This window comes from Protopterus annectens, chromosome 17.part0, assembly GCF_019279795.1.
Source record: "Protopterus annectens isolate FY-2018-M chromosome 17.part0, PAN1.0, whole genome shotgun sequence".
NCBI lineage: Eukaryota > Metazoa > Chordata > Ceratodontiformes > Protopteridae > Protopterus > Protopterus annectens.
The window spans coordinates 597,207,964-597,233,026 of NC_056751.1; the positions used below are offsets into that span (position 1 = coordinate 597,207,964).

The window sequence follows — 25,063 nt, forward strand, 5'->3', positions numbered from 1 at the left end:
TACAAAGAGAAATCTCTCAGTATTGAGTATTCTGTCTTGGGCCTGACAACAAGAAGGATCATTCACCACATCATCTGTCTTGCTCTGTTAAGCAAGTAGGGAATAGTAATTCTACTAGATTCAATCAGAAAAATATAGTGAAGCTTAGTTTAGATATTGTTTTTCTTTATTTGTCTGAGTTTGTCCATCAATGTTATTTTCAATATTTCCTGTGATTTGAACCCTGTGGTTTGGTGTAAATATATATTCAGTATTTTCATGTTCTTTTATTATTTATTACTAAATATATGTAAAACTTTTATTGTGGCTGGTCATTTTCGAAAGTATTTAATCTTTGAGAGTGCTTATATTTATTTGGTGACTCTAAGTGGGCCACTCCAGAAGGCCTAACTATCTTGGTCAACTACTACCATTTGTATTAGTATTACAGAGTACAATTGGACACCCTTTGTTAAGGGCCTTAGAGTAGCTGATTGTGGAGTGTCTGGTGACAGTGATAACTACCTTACACTCTGAGCAGAAGGAAGCACAACCTGTGCCAGCCTTTCCCAGGTGTGTGTGTGTGTGTGTGTGTGTGTGTGTGTGTGTGTGTGTGTATATATGAAAAATCAAATCTCACAGTGTGTTTGTGTGTGTGTGTGTGTGTGTGTGTGTGTGTGTGTGTGTGTGTGTGTGTGTGTGTGTGTGTGTGTGTGTGTGTGTGTGTGTGTCAGCTACTTGGAGCAGGGACACGAAGCACTGCTTTTACAGAGAGGGTGCTGGAGGACTTGGCTTGGACATTCAGCTGAGGACCTAACCCTACAGCTGTATCAGTGGGGAGTCTTATTGGGGCCCTGGAGGGTGACAGATATAAAGAAATAAAGACCCCGGGCTGACTGTGCTCCCTGTTTGCTCTTAGGAGAAATTATGTTTGGTGCAGAGAGCTGCATCTGGAAATACTGAGTGTATCTATTTGTATTCCAAGTGAACATCCCTCTCCAGTGTCAGTGGTAAGGATTCAGGTTCCTTGATTACTGGCCCAATGTGGGGATATCACATACAGTTTTGCCATATACTTCAACTCCAAAAATTGTATCTTTGGCTTCTTTTGGGACCCAATGTTTTTAACAGAAAAAAAACATAAATGTATGTATGTATGTATGTCGAGTTGGTTTTTCATGCAGTCCACATCAGCGAGAATGAATATGTTAGAAAGGAACAATTCTAACTGATTTATTGTGGACACTTGGTATGTACATGATACATTAAGACAGTTGGTCAGATATTGTAGTTTTGTTAATGTATCTGCAGTTAGCCTCTGGGTATAGATACTCAGGATCATCTACTTAGATAAAACCAAAATAGTTTTGTTTCTTCCTATTGACAAAAAACAATAAACACCAATATAAATTAACAGAATAGTAGTGCAAAAATATAATATTAAGTTGGGATTCCTTAAAAATCTAGTCTAGAAACAAAGTTCTGTTCCAGATCATGGACATCCATATTCATACAATAAAGTGTTTTTTCTTTCTTTCCTTTTTAAACAAGTTGTGTAAGGCAGCAATATGCTCTTTTTGTTTTAAAACATGTACTTTAGCTGCCCAACATGAAAGGACATTGAGTACAGCTGTCACAAGCAGTTCCAAGCAGAAAACCAAATCTTGTCTGCTTTTTTAACGCTTGGTCTCCTTGGTAACAGCTGAAGGAGTTTCTGTGATGTAGAAGTGGCACCCTGCATTCCAGTTTTGCAGAGTACACAGGAAATGGACTGGACTTGAACAGTTTATCTTCAGAGTGAAGTAAATCTGAACAACAGTCCCTTTTGTTCAAACAAATATCATCTGGTCAGTAAGCTGCACATCCAGTGCTGAAATCTAACTGTTTTAAAGAATTGTGATTTATTTTAGTTCTGGTGAAATTCTAGTAGAGTTTACATTCTGTACCAATTGTGAAGAGTTTGCTTTCTGTACTGTTGATCTTGCCAAGGCGTGTGGGGTAGGAGGAACTACATTTATACAAATATATAAGGCTGCAGAAAAATTAAGAAATGAGTTAGCGCTTGTTTTAAACACTAAGGGAAAAACAAAGTTGCATATTTAAAAGTCTGACAAAGAATGTCACACAGTGCATAGATGTTTGCTGCTAGAGACAAAACTGCAATCTTAGCTTGTTAATCTTTGCTTGCTGTGTGATTTCAACAGCCTCTTTCCAGACTTCACAAATACACCAGTAAATACACACACACACACACACACACACACACACACACACACACACACACACACACACACACACACACACACACACACACTCATTTTTTGTTATTGTAAAGAGCAGTGCTGAATCTGTAAGTTGTTTTGCTTGTTTACCTATGCAATATTCTTCACAATATTCTGCTGTTTATAATATTGAGTTTGTCAGAACCTGCTTTTTACTTGGCAAACAAAAGATATACTGAACAGTTTGCAGCAATACGTTTTAAAGGGCAGCTGTTAGTTAACATTATGTATGTGGGCCCTTCTGAGTTAAATGCAGACTTGAAATGTAGCTGATACTTGTAAAAAGAGATATCCTGTCAGTGCTAGCTATGTGTTCAGTTATGTTACCCAAACAGATGCTCTTTCTTCCATTTATTCAGCTGCATTCACTCCTCCCCAACCCCCCTAAAAAAATTCTAAAAAATCTCTGTTTTACAGTGCTGACTTACCAACCTTCCACAAAAAATGAAAGCAATTACCAAATTGAGGTGAGAAAAAAAAATCTTCCACAAGGACTGTAAATCACAGCATTTTCTTGTATGGTCTACAACCTCATATGTACATTACCAAGTGAATCATCCAATTAGCCCTACGATCTTGAGTCACCTCTGAAAATGGACATTGAAATCTAGTAAGTTTATGCTGTTTAAATATAAAAAGTGTTATTCTTGTATTTTATTTCATGAGCTGGCATTGTCTCATAAATTCTTCTTAAAACTGCATTAACAAGTTGTGACATTATTGCAAGGATATTAACGGAATACAGCAGGGGTGTTATACCTTTGATACCACAATGGTAGGGTATTGTAATTTAGTACACTGAAGGTAGTGTAGTGTACATTGTAGTACAGTGTAGTGTACTCTGTCTGTTGGCTACCTGTTCTACTAGGCTGTTCTCTACTGTCAGTGAAGAGCTTTTGGTATTTTTTTTCACTTTTCATTGAAAACAAATCAACACAGATTAAATGTTTTTGCACTGGCATAAAGATAATGGGTTCATGTCCCTCTTGCCATTCTACTGCCACTTGGATTCACTTGTAGAATACAAGCTGTTGTATTTCTTTGCTTTTTGCAGCAACAGAAGACCTTTCTTTTCAGCAAAGACTCTTGTTCTCTGGGTGCTGCATTTTATACTTGTACTGAAAATGTTATTATGCGAGACACATTACAACTCCTGGCAAAGGCCTGCAGCTAGTCTTTAATTTCGAGTAATTGCAAAACCTGTGTTGGTTCAGTAAAAGGTATTACATTGTGCCTGTGTTTCAGAGCCTCTGTGTACTTTCAGTTGTGATTGATGTTCATCATATTGATCACTGCTGCAGTAGCCTTAGCTATGTGGGTTACATCCTGCCTGGGATATAACAGCTGGCTAGCTTCCAAAGCTCCAGGGCACCTTCCACATGCCCAAACTGTCATGCAGTTTGAGCTGAGCTGACTAAAAGACAAGTTTAGGCACAGAAGCCCTTCAGAGCTTTACTGCTACTGAAGAGTATGTTCCTCTGAGGCTTTCAAGGATCGACAGTCAACTTTTGCTTTTCCTTTGCTGGGCAGATAAGTTCCCTTTGCGGAAGAAAAAAACTTCCATTTTCTTGCTTTTTTTAATGTTCCATTAATTTCATTTTCTGGAAACTTATTTTAAAGGTAGGAGTGTTTTCCTTTAATGGACTGTCTTGCGACTGTAACCTACTTTTAAACAAAGCATACATTTTTTCCTGTCGGTTGTAAAGTATTGTAAAGTAAATGAAAACATTTTTGTTCTTTGGAGAAATTGTGTTTATTTTTCTTTTGTGGGTCTGGCATAGTGTTTTAAAGTGCTTTTGATTTTTTTTTTTCGGTAACAAAAATAACTTTTGTTGATCAGTGGTGTTTACTGGGAATTGCTGTTTGTCTTCCCCAAGAAAGAGACACCATTTTAGGCTTGACCATGGAACAGACTACCGATCCCACAGTCAGTCCTTCTTTCAGTCACAAAAAGGTAAAAAATAAATAAACAGGCTTTGCCAGCACAGCAGGCTAGCAATTTGCTTTAGCCACAGGTGGGTGACTCTGCTGTGGCCATTTGTTGTACTGCAGATGACTCATCTTTTACATTGGATCCCTCTGGTGTAGCACCTACAGCCACTATGGACTAGGGTTAGCCATGTCCTCTGCAGCTGTTGGGGTTCCCTCAATGGACAAGGTAGAGATACTCTTGTCAGTCCTGGGAGAAGGAAAAGGGAAGGTTTCCTTGTTGTGTCAGAATGCTGTGCTCATCCTTGGGGAAGCATCTGCTGCCATCAGTAACACACTTGGCCCCATTTTTCCTATCAAAAATAAACAGAAAGCCAAACACTTATCTACTCCTCAGATTTATTTAGATAGGAGTGGTTTACAGGGTTTTTCCCACATGTTTCAGATTCAGACTCACAGAAGAGCTCAGTTTCTGATTCCCCCTGTGTAGGTTTCTCTTTTTCTGAGACTATTGCTAGAATGTGCCAGTGTTTTAAGTGGGAGTACATTGAGGTTGCTCATCCCCTCAGAAAATACTGAGTTGTTATAGAAGGATTTTCCAGAGCCTACACCCATTCCTCCTGCTCTGTCTGCTTTAGAGGATGTTTGTGTTATGCCTGCAGTTTTCCTGATAGTCATCTAGCTGCCCCTAAAATACAGAAAGGATGTATAAAGTTCCTCAATTTTTTAAATTTTTATATACACCAGTCCCAAACCTGACCCAGAAGTTATAGCTTTAGTTGATCCCACTGCTGCTATGCACTTAGTTAATTTTAATCATATTATTTCTGATAAGGACAGGAAAGTTGTTGATAAGTATGGGAAAAGGTTTTTCTTGTGCAACTTTGCTTTTCAGAATTTTGAATGGTCAGATTCACATGTTAAAGTTTGTTCTGACAAATTGTGATAGTATGAGGGATGTTTTATCTGCAGTTTCTTCTTGTGAGGGAATATCTGCATTAAACAACTTAAATGTCTTCTGTTGCACACGTCACTATTCATTGATTGTTTCCAGTGTGTGTATGACTCTGTTGATACTTCTTCCAGGGCTATGGCCACTGGTACTATTTTGAGGAGGTTTGCAGGGCTAAATTCTCAGAACCTCCCAGATAATGTTAAAAATGAAATTTTAAATGTTCACTTGGATAGAGGTTTAGTTTTTGGCATCTCTGATGCAGAGGTGGTCAAAAAGTGTGACGAAAGAGGCAAGCTGATCCACAGAATCTCTAAGATTGTTCAGCCCTTATTTTCCAAGTTGTCCAATGGATTTTTTTATCTTCTCATCCAATTTTGGCAAAACAAAACAATAAACAGAATGAACAGTCTCAAGAAAATTCAATGGCAAGGGGGTTCCAAAAGAAAGTCTTGAACCTCTCAAAACCTAGGGCAGTCCAACAAGTATGAATGACTGTTCAAGAGACCTTGTGACCCCTCCAACCCTGGCCCCATTTTTTTCTTCCAGAAAGTCTGAATCTCCATTTTTATCTTTGGCAACAGATTGTTTCAGACGAATGGATTCTGAAAATTATTAATCAGGATTACAGATGGCAGTGGGAAGAAATTCCTCCTTTTCAGGGGGCCATTCCTTATCCTGCAGATCAGTCTGTTTTGCTCCACCATTCTCTATCAAATGCTGCCACAAGGAGTGATAGAACCAGCTTTTCCTTCCCAAGTGGGGAAGGGAATTTATTTAAGGATGTTCCTAGTGCCAAAGAAAGAAAAAAATGGTTGTAGACCAGGTCTAGGCCTTTCTTTCTTAAACCTGTTTGTGATAGTGCCCAAATTCAGAATGTTATCACTTCACAACCTGTTACCTCATCTTTCTCTTTCAAGTTTCGTGGTATAACTAGACTTAAAAGATGCTTATCAAATCATCACATCCCTATTCATCCAGACTTCAGGCGTTTCTTAAGGTTTTGTGTGCCTGGATCATATTTTCAGTTCTCTGCCTTACTGTTTGGGCTATCCACTGCAGCAAGAGTGTTTACAAAATGTCTAGTTCCAGTTATAGCTCATTGCAGACTACAGGGTATCCACATTTTTTCATATTTAGATGACTTGCTAATCTTTGCAGAGTCTTTTTCGAAGTGTTAGGAATCTATCTCTTGGGTGAGAGATTTCTTACACAAAGCTGGGATTCCAAGAGAACATTCAAAAGTCTTTCTTGACTTCTCACTCAGGATTGTGTTCCAGAGATGTCAACTAGACACCTCGGTTCAAAGAACATTTCTTCCACAGGAAAAATAGGTCTTTATTGTGATATATTTCTAAGGTTTATCACTCAAACTTAGTCACTACAAGGGAATACCTCAGGAGTTTGGGTCTCATGGCATCTTTGATTCTTATGATACCTGTAGCAAGACTCCACATGAGAAAGATACAGTGGTATCTGAAATCTCTGCTCCCAGCATCAACACCCAGTGCTAGGTTTGTCAGAATAGAAATCTTTTGGTAGAGACAACAGATATCCTTAATTCAGATCTCATCTTCTCCCTCCCTACTCCAAAGCAGTCAATCACCGCAGGTGCTTTAGACTTTACTTGGGGAGAAGTTTCTGAAGGGATAAAAGTGTAGGGTATGTGGGACACCAAGGACAGATGAAAACACATAAATATCAAAGAAGTGCTCGCCCTAATCAAGACAGTCAACTCAGTGAATATTCTTTGGTCCCTGGAACCTCTTCACATGGTTACAGACAATACCATAGTCATGTGGTACTTCAACAAGCAAGGAGAACCAGATCTTATTTATTTTCAGATTAACCACGTTAGCTTGAGAGATAGCTTCACAGCACAGTCTCACACTACAGGCATCCCACATTCTGTCAAAGCAAAATTGTGGGCAAACAAGCAGAGCAGGACCAGGGTAGACCTTCATGAATGGAAACTAGATCATGGGGTCTTCTAAGATTCCTTCAATCTCTGGGAGTTACACAAGCAGACCTCCTTGCCTCCTCTATGAACAATCAACTGGTAAGATTGTGTTCCAGGACTCCATGTAAGAAAGCCTGGAAGACAGATGCCTTTTCTTTACCTTGGACAGGAATATTCCTACATGCTTTTCTACCCTTACAACTAATATCCAGGGTACTTCTGAAAGTTCAGAAGGAATCCCCCAAGATCATTGTGGTGACTCTCTTCTTTCCTAGGCAACTGTGGTACTCCCTGTGATGCCCGTGCACTGTCCCTGTAATCAAGGAGCCTCAATCCTCACCACTAACACCAGTGAGGGGCATGCACATTGGGAGGACGAACAGTACACACACTGTAAAATACAATTTCTCGTAAGAGCACACAGAGATCACAGTCAGTCTGGGGCTGGTTTCTCCCTCTCTCTCCAGATCCCCATAAGACTTCCCACTGGCACAGCTCTAAGGTTAAGATCTTAGCCAAGTGGTCAAGCCAAAACCTCCAGCACCCTCTCTTTCCCACCAGTGCTTCGTGTCCCTGTCCACGTAGCTGACATACATATGCGCACACACACACACACACACACACACACACACACACACACACACACACACACACACACACACACACACACACACACACTTTGAGATTTGATTTATATACAAACACACAGACACTCCTGGGGAAGGGTGGCACAGGTTCACTAGCTGTGCCCCCTTCTGCCCGGACTATAAGGTAATACTGACAGCTACCAACCACTCTTATCAGCTACTCTAAGGCCCTTGCAAAGGGTGACCAATTCTACTGTGTAATGTTACTATTATGCAAATGGTAAGTGTGACTGAGACTTAAAGGCTATTGGAGTGGCTTGTACATTATCACCAAATACATATGCAAGTACTCTAAGAGCTTAAATGTCTGTAAGCAATCCAGCCACAATTAAAAGGGTTAAATATATTTAATAATAAATAATAAAACACAAGACAACATGCTTTAACTCAGCACAGTGACAATAGAGTTCACAATCACAGGACTACTCTTGCTATAGTCCTATCTCTAAGAGAAACTAAGTTCTAAATAACTTACTTGCAGAGCAAGGCAAAGTGCTGGTGAGTTCTTAGCAGGTCCAGAATGAAATACAAAATGCACTCTTTCTCTCTGAGATAGTTCTTAAGTTAATAATACACATTACTGCTGGGTTAGCTAGAAGACATCACTGTTTGACACTTGCATCTAGTTCCCAGGCTAAACAGATACCAACAGAATTTAACATGTCTGTATGAAAAGTATTTATTTCTTAGAAGCTGACAATTCTCTCTTAGAAGCTTGCCAGAAACTGGAAGTCGTAAAACAATTACCTTGGAAATCTGTAATTACCTCTGTTTCAAACAATAGAAAGAATTTCCAGCTGCAGACATTCTGTCTTCTAGCTCTGGTAAACACACTCGTAAAATTCTTTATTTATTTTCTCAGAGTTTGCAAGTTAACTCTGTATATTCCAGATTTTCTATGAAACCATACATTTGCATTGGCATATAATTTATACACATTTCTGCTCTTTTCAAGCAGGGTGCACTGTGATTACAATCTTGAAGCTCAGTATAGAGATCTCTCTCCAGATCCCCATAAGACTTCCCACTGGCACAGCTCTAAGGTTAAGATCTTAGCCAAGTGGTCAAGCCAAAACCTCCAGCACCCTCTCTTTCCCACCAGTGCTTCGTGTCCCTGTCCACGTAGCTGACATACATATCACACACACACACACACACACACACACACACACACACACACACACACACACACACACACACACACACACACACACACACACACACACTTTGAGATTTGATTTATATACAAACACACAGACACTCCTGGGGAAGGGTGGCACAGGTTCACTAGCTGTGCCCCCTTCTGCCCGGACTATAAGGTAATACTGACAGCTACCAACCACTCTTATCAGCTACTCTAAGGCCCTTGCAAAGGGTGACCAATTCTACTGTGTAATGTTACTATTATGCAAATGGTAAGTGTGACTGAGACTTAAAGGCTATTGGAGTGGCTTGTACATTATCACCAAATACATATGCAAGTACTCTAAGAGCTTAAATGTCTGTAAGCAATCCAGCCACAATTAAAAGGGTTAAATATATTTAATAATAAATAATAAAACACAAGACAACATGCTTTAACTCAGCACAGTGACAATAGAGTTCACAATCACAGGACTACTCTTGCTATAGTCCTATCTCTAAGAGAAACTAAGTTCTAAATAACTTACTTGCAGAGCAAGGCAAAGTGCTGGTGAGTTCTTAGCAGGTCCAGAATGAAATACAAAATGCACTCTTTCTCTCTGAGATAGTTCTTAAGTTAATAATACACATTACTGCTGGGTTAGCTAGAAGACATCACTGTTTGACACTTGCATCTAGTTCCCAGGCTAAACAGATACCAACAGAATTTAACATGTCTGTATGAAAAGTATTTATTTCTTAGAAGCTGACAATTCTCTCTTAGAAGCTTGCCAGAAACTGGAAGTCGTAAAACAATTACCTTGGAAATCTGTAATTACCTCTGTTTCAAACAATAGAAAGAATTTCCAGCTGCAGACATTCTGTCTTCTAGCTCTGGTAAACACACTCGTAAAATTCTTTATTTATTTTCTCAGAGTTTGCAAGTTAACTCTGTATATTCCAGATTTTCTATGAAACCATACATTTGCATTGGCATATAATTTATACACATTTCTGCTCTTTTCAAGCAGGGTGCACTGTGATTACAATCTTGAAGCTCAGTATAGAGCATATAGTTTTCTTATATTTTTAAGGCAAGCATACAAATCATATTACTATTCACAAATGACACTTTCAGCTGGGCTGGCTGTGTCACACTCCCTTTTTTTGGAAATGGCCAGGGGCAATTATCACAAGCTTCCTTACTGACTGGATTTACTCACAGAAGAACAGGGGTGTTTGATACACTCTGACATCAATCATCTTCAGTTGACTTCCTGGATGATAGGGTCTTAATTCCTTTCAGGCACCTGTTTGCAGAGGATGTGCAGCAGGTACTAATGAAGGCAAGAAAGCCAAAAGGTTTTCTAGTTTGTGCCAACAACATAGCTAACACCAATTCAGGGCTAGCTGTTCTCTGATTTTACAATATGTATAAGAGTTAATAGCCAGCAGCCTTTCTTATTCCTCAATCAAGGTTCCTTTATTGGCCATTTCAGCATGTCAGCCCATGGATCCTCCTCTTATAAACCAGTTTCATGTCAAAATGTTCTTAAAAGGGGCTTGCATAAGAGGCTTCCAAGAAATCTGGTGGTCCCTTCTTGGAATCTTAATTTTTTGATAGGGGAGACAACACTTGCTCTATTTTAACCCGCTAATCTGGCTGACTTAAGATTCTTAACATGGAAAACAGTTTTATAGATTGCTCAGACCTCTGCAAGAAGGGTATCTGAATTGCAAGCTTTTATGGTGAGCCAACCCAGTCTCATTTTCCATAGGGAGAGGATTCTTTGAGAACTAATCTTTATTTTATGTCTAAAGTGATAACAAGTTTACTTTAAGCCAAACTATCCATCTCATGTTTCATTCCAGAAAATAGAAATGAGGGAGACAAAATACTTCATACCTTGGATGTCCACAGACAACTCAGGTACTTTCCTGATGGAACTAAATCTATCATATATTCGAATCAAGTGTTTATTTCTTGTGAATGCAAGAAGAAGGGACAACCTGTGTTAGAACAGAGTATTTCCAAATGATTGTCTAAGGCCATTGCCTTTTGTTATGCTCACCATTACAGAACTATTCTAGGCATGGCCAAGGCCTACTCTACCAGGGCCTTGGCCTCATCAATGGATGTTTGGAAAGGATTGGATTCTAGATGTAGTCTAGAAGCTGCTACTTTGTCCTCTGCACATACTTTTACAAAGCACTATAAGCTTGATGCCTTGTCTAGGTCCAGGTCAAGCTTTGCTAGGACCATTCTCCTGGAACTCCTGGATCCTTCTCCTTCCACCTCCCAAATATAGTTAGTTAAAGTAATCTACCCATATAGCTAAGGCTACTGCATCAGTGATCAGTATGAACTTATTACAGTTGTGTAAGTTGAGTTTATCATAACAGTAGATGTTCTAATGATCACTGCTGCAGTAGCCCCTCCCCCCATCCCTTTGTTTTTTGGTGTGTTTTTATCCCAGGGTATGGACATTTATTTTTTATTGTTCCTAGCATTGTCCTTTCAGACCCAGCCTCCCTCTTCCTATTAACAGGAACGCTCTGAAGGGCTTTGCCCCAAAACTCACCAATTAGTAATCTCAGCTTGAGCTGCTTGAAAGTCTGGGTGTGTGGAAGGTGTCCAGTAGCCTTGTGGGATAAATGGATAACATTCTGACTACAGCCCAGGTGACTTAATTTAGATTAGTGTTTCAGGCATCTGAGAGAACTGATAAGGAGGATAAGCAGGCTTATCTCGGGGAGGGCCCTTGCTGGTGTGAGCAGATTGTTCTTCAAACATTGCTAGATACTGGAGCTTGGAATGATTGCCAGGCTGGATCTGCGGAAGGCTGGACAGACATGACTTCTGAAGCCATATCTCATTACCAGTACAATTCATTGAAAAAGTATCAACACATAAGGGGAGAAAACACTGAGTTTTATTGCAGGATGACACTACAGGGGACCAGCCTCTTCCATTCTAATAGGTCCCCAATCCTCTTCCAAATCCACTTGCAGCCCCACCAGGGGGATAGTACTGGATGAGGAGGTCCACCTGTTTCCTTCTCTATAGACCTCTAATCACCTTTTCCCTATGATGGTGTCCCATCTCATGGGTGTAGTACTGGGTAGGAAGGAAGAGATACAGAGGTGATCACTGATCAAAAGCTGAGGGTCACCTAGTGCCAGGGACTATAAAAAAGTATTCTGAAAATGCTGTGGGATCATTTTAAAGCTTTTTTGGTTCTACGTGATCCTCTGTAGATCAGTTCTACATTTTCTGTACTTGATCAAATGTAAAGTAGACAGGTTTAACTTGTCATTTTCTGTTTCTTAATAATGAAATGCCAAACTGCTTTTTGCTTAGGCAATCACTGTCAGTGTGGTTTCTATTTGCCTGCTAGCAGTGACTCTTAAGTGTCTGGTCTTTTCATTTTTCTTTGTAGTTGTGTGACTATGGCATTAGCATATATAAATAAGGGGATGCAAATTACAAGGGCATTGGCCCATGGAAAAATACTTATTTTTTGTTTTCTTTTGTTAATGTCTAGTAGAAACCTTACTAAAATGCAACTTAATGAAACACTTGGAAAGACAGTACTTGATTGTTTCTGAATTAACATTGTTTTACCCCCTTCAGAAATCTTTCTCTAACTCTGACTCCCTGCTCATAGTAATAGCAAATGATAAAATATGGTATTTAATACAAGTTAATGGATCTTCAATCTTTGACTTTTTTTGCTGGTTATAACAAAACTTGATCTATTTTACCAAATTTAGAGTGTTACTTTTACTCAAGGAGTCTCTGTAACAAAACAAATCATAGTATTGAAACAAAGAAAACTAATCAAGCTTAAACATAAACAAATCTAACTTCTCAACAGTGAAACCCAAACCCTGTCTTTACAGTACAAAAATTACAGAAATGCCACATTGATGTTCATTATATCAATCACTGCTGCAGAAGCCTTAACTATATGAGTTATATCCTGCTAAGCATATAAAAAGTGGCCAGTTACCAAAGCTTCAGGGCACCTTCCATATACCCAAACTGTTAGTCAACTAGAGCTGAGCTAACTGAAAAGGCAGATTTGGATGCCGGGCCCCAGAACCGACTAGGCTGTTTATTTCAGCTTGTGCCTTCCAAACTCTCGTGCTAGGCTTTACCCATAATGCTCCTCTCAAAGTTACCCCAGATCTCATTTACTGCTTCATGTGTCAAACATGTACGACCGCTCTCAAGCTTTGGCTTACAGTTTAAGTATTTTTTTTCCTTAAAAATATCCTTTTTTCTCTTTTATAAGTCTGTCCTTTATCTTTAGTATATTTTCCCTCGACCCGTTCCTCTCATTATCTTAAATAGCGTGCGTATTGATCGCTTCCTCACTCTACAACACTACCATTGGCAGTTCTTTCCTCAGTACAATTGTTGGTACTTTTTATACCTATTCAGGTATTCTGTCTTACCATTGTTGGGATTTCCTTTCTTTTTTCCCGTTTAAAAAATAAAAAGCTTTCGCTGTTCTTTTTCTGGTGAGTGCATTTGTGTGTGTGTGTGTGTGTGTGTGTGTGTGTGTGTGTGTGTGTGTGTGTGTGTGTGTGTGTGTGTGTGTGTGTGTGTGTGTGTGTGCTTATTTTCATTATGGCTGATAAGTCTGAATTCCCAGCCCAGTCATCTAAGAGTACCTCGGGTTTAAAAGGTGCCAGAAATGTGAGAGGAAAATGCCCAGTTCAGACGGGCATGTGTGTTGTGTATATTACCTAGGTAAAGTTCACCAGCAGGAGAACTGTTCAGTTTGCCATGGTTTTCCACTAGGACACTTGCCAAATGGGAAAAACAAACTTATTCTTAAAGAACTGTTAAAAGGTGACTTTGAAGGGGCTATTTCTGTGTCCAAAATGGAAGACAGTTCATCATCATCATCATCATCCTCTTCTTCTAAGAAGTGACCTTCCTCAGTTCCTAGCACTTTGGAACCACATAAAAAGGTTTCTAAGCAGCCTTCAGTGTTGAAGAACTCCATAGCACCGAAAGGCAAGAAAGATTTGGCACCTACCAAGAATTTGGAGTCAACTTCAGCTGCCTTGGCACCAAGAGACTCATCAGTACTGGAGAAGTCTGATGTTATTTTTGTTCCAAGATCCAGATAGTCTCCTTCTACTGACCCATTCAAGGATAGACCACCAAGCCCCTTTGTCGATCCGAGACCCCCTAGGTCTCCCTTGACTGCTTCATTTCAGTCCACCAAGAGTCTCTCTGAATTGGACATTATGAGAGTGGTGGATCAGCTCCTTACAGCAAGGGGATTGTCTTCAGTTCCTAGCCAAACCAGCACCGGGACTGGCCCTTTATGACAGCATCCGTTATTCCTCTTCTAGCTCCTATTGAGTCATTGGAGCCCATGGTTCTGACATTCCCAGCTTCAACTGCCTCAGTTCCAGTAGAAAGGTCATCTTCAGAACCGAGGGTTGCCTTGAGCAAAGTTCATATAATCGAATGCTCTAATGAGCGAAAACTCCGGACATCGAGATGCGTGCTGTGGGATCGCAGTACAGTGAAGACTGGAGTATTTGTCCTTTCCTCACTGTAGTGCGATCTTGGAGTTGGTATACATATTTAGCTGGGGTTGTGGGGAGCACAGCCCCCTACAATATCGTTTTCAGTTTTCGGAATTTTCACTCATTAAAACATTCGAGTATATGAAGTTTCGTTCATATAATATAGACCCTATGGATCAACTTCATTAATTTTTCAGCCTTCCATGATCCTCATTGGATCGACCCCGGCTTCGGTTTCGGGGGTTGCATCCTCAGTGCAGGGTGGGACTTTGGTTCCAAAGGAGTATAATTTGGTTCCAGGCTCCCATCCCTCTATGGGGGGGGGGGGGGGGCTGACCTTCTGAATCATGGAGAAGGCTTTGTCCATTGGGCCCTCAGCATCTCTGCCATCCCTGTCGGGCCAGACTTCTACATCTCATTGACCTGAGCTTCCATCAGTCTCTACCCTTGGACAGAGGGCACAAGAGCCACAGGAAAGACCCTTTTTGAACACTTCCCTGGAATATCCCCCAAAGAAGTACCTGCAAAGAAAAAGTGCAAGAGGAAGCACTTAGACTCCCTGGAGGAGTCCTTCACCGAAGATACCGACTTTGATGAAGGAGAAGGTTCCTCCAAGTCACCCCTGATGATGTTTCCTTCAGGGACATCCTAGAGGTCCTGAAGCAGAGTGGTGGCTGGTCTTCCCTCTAACCTTCTTCATAGGAATTGGTATAACTGGAGGCTTTTCATGCCCAACCTTCTATCGCTTGGATCTCTCTGCCCAGTGACAAGCTTAATAACCTGATCATTCAGCTGGCATGGAAGATGCTCAACTCATTCAAATCTATCCCCAAGAGACCTGACTGGATCCTTTCCACCCCCAAAGAAGAACAGCCGTGTTTAAGGGTATACCCGTGGATGCCATGGTGATAACGGCAGCCACTAAGAAGGAACTTGCTGAGGAAAGTCCTACTATCCATCCTCCTAACAAGGAGTCTAAGACTATGGATAGGTTTGGGAAGTGTGTTTACACTTCATTGACCTTTGCTCTCTGGTTCTTGAACTACATGGCACACTTTACAAGGTTACAGAGGGATCTAATCAAAGGGCTGTCAGATATCCTCTCAGGAGCTGTAGGTGAAGGGGTATGGGACAAAGTTACTTCTCAGCTCACCACCCTTGAAGCAATTTCTAACTCGTCCATGAGGCTGATTGCCCACACAGCTGAAGGGATGAAAAGAGTGGTGGTTTCAGGCATAGCCATTAGAAGGCACTCCTGGATGCACTTGTGTGACTTTGTGGAGCCATTTAAAGCATCATTTATCAATGCTCTGTTTGATGGATCATCCCTTTTTGGCCCTAAGGTAAAAGACAGTCTGGCCAGATGTGAGAAAGATGGGAAGACTCTTTCTGCTGTAGGCATACATTTCTCCACTCCTCAACAGCCTTACTCTAGGAACCAGAAAAGTGGGAAATATGGTTTAAAAAATCACAAGGGCCTTTCCATGACTCATGTGGCAAAGAGATTCCCCAGAGCAGAGGGGGGAAGTAATGGAAGACATCGCCCTAGAGGCAGAAGTGGCCTGCAGAACCAGGGTCCAGAGATTCCTTCTCTGGTACTTCCTACCAGCACTCCTGAATGGAGGCCTAATTGTCTTCCTCTGGAGGCAGTCGGGGAACAGTTATCACTGCATCAATCTGCCTGGCAGCTGATAACTTCGGACAAATGGGTGCAGGAAATTATATCCAGAGGTTACAATATCCCACTTTCTATAAGTTCAAAACTCTAAAAAAGACTCCCGGATGTTCCACCCAATCACAGGGAAGCAGCAGTAGCAGAAATTCAAACACTGCTCGGAAAAAGAGTCATCCAAAAAGTCTCACCAGACCAAATAAGATCCAGGTTTTACTCATGGTTCTTTTTAGTGCCCAAAAAACAGGGGACTAAAGACCCATTTTGGATCTCAGCCAGTTCAACAAGGCAGTACAAGAAACAAAATTTCAATTTGTCTCAGTACAGTCCATTTATGGAAAAGGATGATTGGATGTGCTCTATAGACCTCCAGGATGTGTATTACCACATAAAAAATGGACAAATGCTCCAGGAGGTTCCTGCACTTCTGGCTGGGAGCCAGTCATTTCCAATTCAGAGCACTGCCGTTTGGACTCACCTCAGTCCCCAGGGTGTTCACCAAATGCATGGCAGTGGTAACAGCTCATCTCAGACTGCAAGGATTTTGAGTTTTTCCACACCTTGATGACTGGCTCCTCACTGCTACCACCAGGTCTCAAATAGAATGGGCAAGAGATTACACTCTGCATCTCTGTGCATCTCTAGGAATCACAATAAATTATGAAAAGTCAAATTTTCAACCCTTGCAACAACAAGAATTCATCAGTGCCCTGTTGGACAGAATTACAGGAATCGCTTCACTTCCACTGGAAAGGCTACAAAGGATCAGATCTCAGGTCAGTCAAACTATCCAGAGCAAAAGTGTTCCAGACAGATTAATCCTACAAGCATTAGGCTCGAGGGCTGCCTCAATCACTCTTGTTCCCTTAGCAAGATACCACATGCGAATCTTACAATGGTTGCTAGCCTCCCAGTGGTCTCTGATAGATCAGCCAATGTCTCACCTCATCTTGATTACCAATCGCTGCAAACAGGATCTTTCATGGTGGCTCCACTCCAATGAGATTCTTTCAGGCTGACCATTCATCCTTCTGCAACCCCAAGCCATAGTGACCACGGATGCTTCTCAGATAGGGTGGGGGGGCATTACCTGGGAAGGATGGTCCAAGGCACGTGGTCCCAACTGGAGGCCAACTTGCACATCAATATTCTAAAGATGAGGGTAGTGCTGTTAGCGTAGCAAGCATTTCAGGATGCTCTTCTTCTAGGAACAGTAGCATTTCAGACAGACAACATGTCAGTAGTCTGGTATAGCAACAAACAGGGGTACAAATCTTACCATTGTGTCGAGAAGTCCGCAGAGTTTGGCAATGGGTGATTTCATCCAACTGCTTTCTCACAGCAATGCACATTCTATGGAGCTCCAGTGTGATAGTGGACAAACTGAGGAGAACATTCTCATGCCTTACAAGTGGTCTCTCAATCCTGTGCTGGCGAAGGAGATTTTTCATCATGGGGCCAACCTTGTTGCTATCTTTTTGCGTCCCCGCTAAACAACAAGTGCAGCAGTTACTTTGCCCTAATCCCCTCTCTGGAGGAGTCACCCAGAGATGCTCTTCTCCACAATTGGCCCCCTGGTCCTCTCTATCCATTTCCCCCAACTCCTTTGATATCCCAGTTTCTAAAGAAAGGCAAGAGGTCGGAGAACTCAATAATCCTGATTGCCCCCTTTGGCCTTGACAAATTTGTTTTCCCTTCCTTTGGCCTCATCTTCTTTGGAAACCATGAATACTGGACCCAGCTCCAGATCCACTGTATCATCTGGAGGACATGGTTCATCCAAACCTCCATCATCTCAAGCTCACGGCGTGGCTTCTCCAATTCCCATGATTGCCAGGCATCTTTTACTTTCCCCTCCTGTCCATCAAATCATTGTGGCCCATCACAAACCTTCGACTCGGAAACTGTATCAAAGTAAATGGGAAAAATTTGCAACTTGGGGCCTTTTGAACAAACTTGATCCTTATTCAACCTCTGTTCATAAAGTTTTGGATTTTTTACCTAATCTTTATCAGTCTGGTTCCTCTTCCTCAACAATTAAAGTCCATTTAGTGGCAATCTTGAACTTTCATATGGGGTTTGATGGATCATCCCTTATGTCGCACAAACTTTGTAAAGCCTTTTTAAAGGGGGTCCTAATGTTAAGACGTCCATTTAAAGAACACATTCCTCCTTGGGATCTCACATTAGTTCTTTAGTTCCCTACTTTTCATCCTTTTGAACCATCAGCCTCTTGTGACAAAGTTTTTGTCTTGTAAAACTTTACTTTTAATGGCTATTACATCTGCCAGAAGAGTATCTCAACTTCAGGCCTTGTCCTGCAAACCACCCTACATAATATTTCACAAAGACAGGGTCTCCCTTAGGGCTAAGCCATACTTTTTACCAAAGGTAGTCTCAGAATCTAATATTAATCAGACACTTCAACTACTGGTCTTTTCCCCTAATTTTTGTAGTAAAGGGGAGTATTCCTTTCATTCACTAGACGTCCAAAGACAGCTAAGTTTTTACCTCCACAGAACAAAGGATTTCAGAAAATCTGACCATCTATTTGTTGCATTTTCCTCACATTCTTTAGATAACCCAGTTTCCAAAGTTACTTTGGTGAAATGGCTCAAAGACTGTGTCACATTTATCTGTCAATCAAAAGGACTCAGCCTTTCACATCCAATAAAACCCCACTCACTTAGAGCAGTGGCAACTTCTGCAGTTTTTCACACCAGAGCTTCTTTACATGACATTTGTGTGGCAGCCACTTGGCCTTCTCCTCATACTTTTATCACTTATTACAAATTAGATCAGGTCTCTAGGGGACGAGCATAATTTGGTTTGATGGTGTTTAGGAATAGTCTTCCGTGAGACCTCTCAGGATTCAGGTAGCTAGGGACTCTGTCCCACAGTCAAGGATTATGTGAAGACTGACAACATCAGATAAAGAAGCTATATCATACTATAACGTTCCATTTGTGTTGTCGATCTTCACTAATCCTTGACATCCCCCCCTCCTTCCCCCAGCCGGAGATTCTTAGTGGATTGAATTTTTTCCAGAACTGACTTCATATTAAGTACACATATCTAGTCTCTTACTCTTATTTGCTAACTGTCTGCCACTATTTTAGGCAAACTCGATCTGAGGTAATTTGAGAGGAGCATTATGAGTAAAGCCTAGCTTGAGAGTTTGGCAGGCGCGAGCTGAAATAAACAGCCGAGTTGGCTCCGAGGCTTGGAAGGAAGTCCACAGTCAAGGATTAGTGAAGATCGACAACACAATTGGAACATTATGGTAAGACATAACTTCTTTTTCTTCTTCTTCTTCCTTTTGGAAAAGATCAGGGACAATTACTACAAGCTCTCTTAAAGACTTGACCCACACACACAAGACAGGGAGTGTTTGATACATCCTGGCCCCAAACAAGTGTGACTGATGACCTGGATGATAGAATCTTAATACCTTTAGGCCCTTTATTTCTGAGGGCATGCAGCAGATGTTAAAGCAGGCAAGAAAACCTACTACTAAATAATCCTGCATCAGTAAATGGAAAATGTTTTCCTGTAGGGAGTACAATTATATGGGATTATAAAGAAGTGACAACTTGAATGTCTTAAATGAGGACATCATCAAACAAATCTCACATATTTGACAATAACTGGAAATAATAAACATCATTTTACGGCTAGTGTTTCCCTGGTTCTACATTATTTGTGTGAGTTACTATCCTCTGGCCTGCCTTACTCCTCATTCAAGGTTCATTTGGCATCCATTTCAGAATGTCTGCCCATGGATTTACCTCTTTCAATGCAGTCTAATCTGAAAAAGTTTATGAAAGGGGTGCTGCATACCAAGGCTCATAGACAAGTGGCTCCTTCTTGGGATCTTAATTTTATGTGCAAGAAAACCTAACTCTTGCTCCATTTGAGTCAGCTTTTAGCATGAAAAACAATGTTGCTAATTCCTTTGACCTCTACAAGAAGAGCATCTGAGTTGGAAACTCTTTTGTTGGGTCCACCTTATCTCATTTTCCATAAAAATAGAGTCTTCTTAAGAAATAATATTTCATTTATGCCTAAAGTTGTATCCAAGTTTACTTTGAGACATGCTCTCCATCTCCTTGACTTCTGTCCAGAAAAAAAAAAAACGAGAGGGAGAAAAGATACTCCATCTCTTGGATGTCCACAAACAACTCAGGTACTATCTTGACAGAACAAAATCTTTTAGAACTCTGATCAACCAGTGTCAAAAAAGAGTATTTCCAAGTGGTTGTGTTATGCAGTTACCTTTTGTTATACTCACCACAAGACAATTCCAGACTGGATCAAGGCTCATTCTAGCAGGGCTTTAGCTTAATTTGTGTCTTTTTGGAAATAGTTGAATTCTAGAAGTACTCTAGAAGCAGCAGCTTGATGCTCTGTGCATACCTTTTCAAAACACTACAAACTAGATTCATTCTCCAGGTCTGGGACAGGCTTTGTTTGTTAGCATCATTTTTCACTGGCTCCTGGATCTTCCTCCCAGCCAGTCTAACCTATGGCAATCTACCCATATTGGTAAGGCTACTGCAGCAGTGATCCATTTGATGATCATAGTACAGTTGTATAAGTAAGATTACTATAGCAGGAGCTGCTTGAATCATTACTGCTGCAATAGCTACTCCCTCCATGCATCCCCCTTATTTTTGTACCATTTTGATGTCAGGGTGAGGACCTTTATTTTTATTTTCTTAGCATAGTCATTGTTAGGGCTTTAGCCTTCCACTGTGCTGGTAAGAAAGCTCTGAAGGGCTTAGTGCCCAAATATGTCTTTTAGTCAGCTCAGCTCGAGCTGACTAAGTTTGGATGGGTGAAAGGTGCCCTGAATTTTTGGAAGCTTGCTGGCTGTTATATCCTTTGTAGGATATAATGTATAAAGCTTTAGCTATTGCAGTAGTGAACAATGTACTTTCTCAGTCAAATATTATAGTACAGCAAGTGAGTGGCAGTCATTTTGACTGGCTGAAGCTGAACTGATTAAACAAGCTTCTCCAGATCTCACCTACTTTTATCCGATAAATAGCTCAGTACATAGTCTTTTTGGAAGCTGTCAGTAATATTAATTTATTTAATTATTGATTTTGTTAACTGGTTGAATGGACTGATCCTAAGACCTTTCTCAGCATATAGACAATAAGACAACTATACAGTAAGTATCTTTGTACCAACAGAATATTTTACAAAAATTATGTAGATTTATAATGCAGAAAATTAAGAGAGTACCAGCCTGGCAGTGTGAAACTTGGCTCAAGATGATTACCACTGCTGAAGTAACACCCCAACCACATGTGGAAAAATGGGAAAAAGGGTGATGGATGGATGGATGGATGGATGCAAAATAGTTATCAGTAACTATACAGCACTTCTAAAGGTTACAATGATTACACAGCTGCACTTATTTTGACAAGAGATTAGTGCACATAGTATAGATAAAAGAAAGCTACTAGGAGTTACAAAGATTTACAGTGATGGGTATGAATAGGAATTAAAGAGAACTATGCACAAATTTACAAGTTAGCTTAAGTTTCTTACAACTTTGATTGCTATTACTTTTGATTTCATTAAAGTATTGTTTATCTTCTCTGAAGCTGTCGGGGCTTAGCAAGGAATATGGTTGGCTGATTTAGCTCTTGTCAATAAAGCATGAGCTAAAATAGGACTTTTTAAAATGCAGTGGCGGCTAGTGACTTCAAGTCACAGGGAAGCTACAGGGAGACAGTTGAATAGGTAGGGCCAATGGGAAGGGGTGTGACCAACTAGAAAGGGGCGGAGCTATGCTCAAAACCACAAAAAATGGGACTTTAATTAAATACACTGCCTTGGGTGCCATTCCATCATTATGAGAGTCCAATCGAGACAAAATGAAGCGTAGAAGAAAAAAATATTTCAATGCATTGGCTACATGACAGCTTACATAATAGCTAGATGAAAAAAAAAGGTTGTGAGGCATGAAAAAATTAATTATTTTTAAATAACATTACTGGAATGCCAGTCAAAATCAAGTATGAAAAAACAAGTAGCACTCAACTCAAATCACTTCTTGCACTGCGGTTCTAATTATAATTTATATTCAGCTTTATAAAAGTACCAAGTAACATGCTGAAAGTAGCAATCTCTGTGATACCCCCACTTGTAAAAATGTTTCTTATCCAAAAAAGACCTGCTGCCTGACAACTGTCTACTTGTTTCATGGGGAAAACATGATCAAAGTAGAAAATGAACAGCAAACAAGAAACAAGCTCAAGATAAATTGCTTAAAGGATTACTGCACAGGTTATGGACCACACATGATAGATTGGCATTCTGTTTAGTTTACTGATAAAGCCTGCAAAGATGACTGCAAGTCTCCAAAAAATGTAGTGAGCTTCTGAAAATACTGTAATCTTGACCTTAATTACAAATACTGTCATATGCATTTCAATACCTAAGGCTTGTACATTATCTAGTTATGTAAATATTCTTTCCATGGCAACAAAAAAGGCTTTCAATATTGGTAATTCTTTAACAGTATGCTTTTTAAAGCTTACTTGCATCTTACACTCTCAGACAAGCTTACCTCTGATGTTCATTAAAGCATTGCTACTTAAACACAGAGCAACAGGCGCTGCAACAACATGCATTTTCTGAATAATAAGAAGCATAAATCAACAGTATAAAAATATGACAGAAAAACAGAACATTCTGCAAAATCAAGGACAGATGAAAAGCCACTGTAGTACTTGTGTCTACCTTGGATGGGAGATACTCTGCACACTTACACTGCATAACTGCTCCTTGCCTTGCTTGGACACATCCAGAGTCACTACCTGGGGGAGTGGGGTGCAAGATGTATGTCACGATTTGAAATATCTGTGACTGACAGTGATGGCCCTGACACATTTGTCATACTTCTCAACATCAGAGCAAGAAATCTGGACAAAGCCATAAATAGAAGTGGGTCAAAGGCCCAAAAATAAGGGCAATTTTTAAATATTGCTCTTATAAACTTAGAAAGATAATAGAATAGTAGGTCTTGCATTAGTATGAATTTTCTGAAGAGTATGAAATCTGAAACTCAAATGTCTATCATTATTTTCTAACTTCAGTCTTTAATGATTTCCACTAATTTGCCAGAAAACCACAATTTTATTAAAAAACTGACCAAAAATGCGATGCAAAAATATAAAATAGCCACACACACTACAGCCGAGAACCTGTCAAAGAAGAGACACTTTTTTAATATTAGTACTGTTAAGTTGAGCAGCTGACAAAGTAAGAGAATCTACATGCATTTCTGAAATAAAAGTAATCTATAACTCTGATCATTACAATTATTAATTAGTTGTAAACCCTCCACATTTTCTTCTAAAATTACCATTTTGCAGAGGGATTATTGGGGGAAAGTAACACTTTGAGCCAAAGTTGGGGACAGTTGAGAGGTCTGAATATACCTAATTCTATAAAGCAATTTATTTGCACATAGCTCTCAACCTCTTAATCCAGGAAATCTGGACAAGGCCAAATATATTGAGGGGAATATACAGACAGTACTAAAAATTGCTATTGTATAAACTTAGACAGTTGATAGAATAACAGGTCTTGCTTTAGCATGCATTTTTTTCTGAAGAGTATGAAGTCTGAAACTCAATCTCTGTAATTTTTAGTGACTTCATTCCTAAATGATTTGCCAGAAAACCACACATTTTATGAGGAACAAACCAAAAATAAGAAGCAAAAATGTATTAATTCTGCGAAAATCTGGACAGTTGAGAGGTATAGTTCAGCCAGGGGCTATCTTTGAGTTTGCTGCCCTTCCCCCCTCACAAAATCATGGTTGAATGGGGCCTCCCGCCTGCAGCCATTCCAATGTCCCATTACTTGTCTGTTTCACCCCATTTACCATAAATTCTGTAATGTGAATACTGCTTTATTTCCATAATGATATGGATTTCCTTTAAAAGTTTTATTTTATATTTTACAGCACAAACACTAATAGACATTTGCTAAACAAAGCAATGCAGTCTCACAATGAAAATAGACTTAGCATTAAAACTTCTCCTCCCTTGAAACTCACATTCATTGAAACAGCATTGAAACCCACATTCAGAGAAAATACATCTGACCAGTGGCAGACAAGGATTAACTTTGGGCTGTTTTCAAATCATAGGCCTCTTGCACACAAAATATACATGTGTTCTTTGATACACCTTCCTGATTGTATTAAATTACATTCTTTATATAATACAGTACAGTTGTGTGAGGGCATTATAAATTTATTGTTTTGAACATTTTTCTAGTAAACAATGAAACAAAATGCATGCACCAATAATGACAAAACTGCCCAGTTCAGAGCATTTCCATCATAAAAGTCTACTCAAACTTCTACAATCCACCAGTATCAGTAAATATGCGCAATCTCTGCAGAAGTAAAAGTCATCTAAATAATTCCACATTAAAGAGATCTGTAACTAATGAAGTGGTTGCTACTAGCAAACAACTTTATACTTCATTGTTTCATCTACAATTAAAGTGCCTGTTGCCCTTGAGGAATAAATGGCCCATGTTACATTAAAAAATGATAAGCTAGTAATATTGCAATAGGGAATGGATGGCAAATTGGTAACAGTTTCATAGTTACTAGATATCCCCGCTAAAGAGATCATTCTCAGGACTGCATCATCCACCCCCTTTAAAATACAACACAGCACAATATAAGCAATGCATCCACATACTGTGGGAGTAGAACACACAGCCTTCTGCATTGAAAGGACGTACACTACCTGTTGTGCTATTAACAATGCAAACAGACTCACCATAAGCAGCACTAAACTTCTTTTCTCCTGAATCTCTTAGCTCCTTGTAAAATCCACTTGACACTCAACTGTCTCTCTCAACGTTGCAGCACACGAGCACAAGAAATCTGGAAAAAAAATATTGGGGTGGGGTGACAAAAGCCCAAAA

The 25,063-nt window shown here is 40.0% G+C and overlaps 1 long non-coding RNA gene across 1 annotated transcript in view; it reads left to right on the top strand.

Moving 5' to 3' along the window:
* Positions 1-1,763: 1,763 nt before the first annotated feature.
* LOC122791326 overlaps positions 1,764-25,063 on the top strand; it is a 78,098-nt gene continuing 54,798 nt past the window's right edge. Inside the window, exon 1 of the long non-coding RNA XR_006363133.1 lies at positions 1,764-1,826. This is a non-coding gene — a long non-coding RNA (uncharacterized LOC122791326). The remainder of the gene's footprint in view (positions 1,827-25,063) is intronic.